Source organism: Lottia gigantea (genome assembly GCF_000327385.1).
Source record: "Lottia gigantea unplaced genomic scaffold LOTGIsca_313, whole genome shotgun sequence".
Classification (NCBI taxonomy): Eukaryota; Metazoa; Mollusca; class Gastropoda; family Lottiidae; genus Lottia; species Lottia gigantea.
The window spans coordinates 7,919-9,063 of record NW_008709044.1 but is presented as its reverse complement, the minus strand read 5'-3'; positions in this window follow the sequence as shown (position 1 = coordinate 9,063).

The following is a 1,145-nucleotide window of genomic DNA, read 5'->3' as shown; positions in this document are numbered from 1 at the left end:
ATCCGTCATGAATTACACCTTCGAGAGTTTTTACGAGCGTTTCAAAAACAAGGGCAATAACTCATAGTAAATATTTATTCGATTCGTCTGATTTTCAATAGGGTTCATCCTTGGGTGATTACAAACAACCATACCAAGTTTCATCGAAATCACTCAAGAATTGTGCCTTGTAGAGTGTTTACGAGCAATTGTGGACGGACCGACGGGCCGACGGAATGAAGTGACGGAAATATACGCCCCCCCTTTCATGTGGGCGTAAAAAATGGGACCATTTCCTCTCTATTGGCCATATAGACCCAAATTAACAAATAGCTAAATTTGCTAAAAATAAAAACGTATTTATGCTCACGTTTTGGACTTTTCCTACTATAATTAGACCTCAGGAACTTGGAAAGACACGTGAAAACTAAAAAAAAGGAGTCCAGGTGCCATGACTAAAGAATAGAATCTCTTTAACACGATATATCCATTAAACTAAATAATTATTGAAATTCTCTTCTACTTTATTGCAAATAAATGGTGGTTGTGGGTTCTATTTTCGGTCTGCGACACCAAAATGATTTAGTTTTCGTTTTGCGTTGGTACTTAGTTTATCATATTCCTTATTTCGGGTTCATAGAAGATTGAAATTATTACATCATTCTACACGTGCTACTAAACTCATGTACCCTATCACACCTGTCACATCTGTCACACCTGTTACACCTGGAATGGGTTGACCATTTCTTAACGACAACAATTTTATTACCGACTTTACTGTAAAGCGCACCTGGGTACTCAGGTGAAAGATGTGCTTTAAGAATACATCTTGATAATAATAATAATAATAATTCAGTTAGAAATGAAATGAAATGAATGGAGTTTTACGTCCTACTTTTCTGCACCATGTGGGCTAATGAAGATGGGCAACGCCATGCAGAGTGCTATGAGGGAAATTTTGCCAGGACATCGGCATTAGCCTGCTCTTTTTCGATTTCCAACTGTCGAGGGATCTTTAACGTGCACAGCCAGTAGCACACGGGGCCTCGGTTTATTGTCCCATCCGAACGACTAGACGCTTTTTCCATGTCTGCCCCACTTACCTGCATCACAGACAGGGGGAAACCGGGTTGAAAAATCCGAAGGTATTATCTCGACCTATGCCG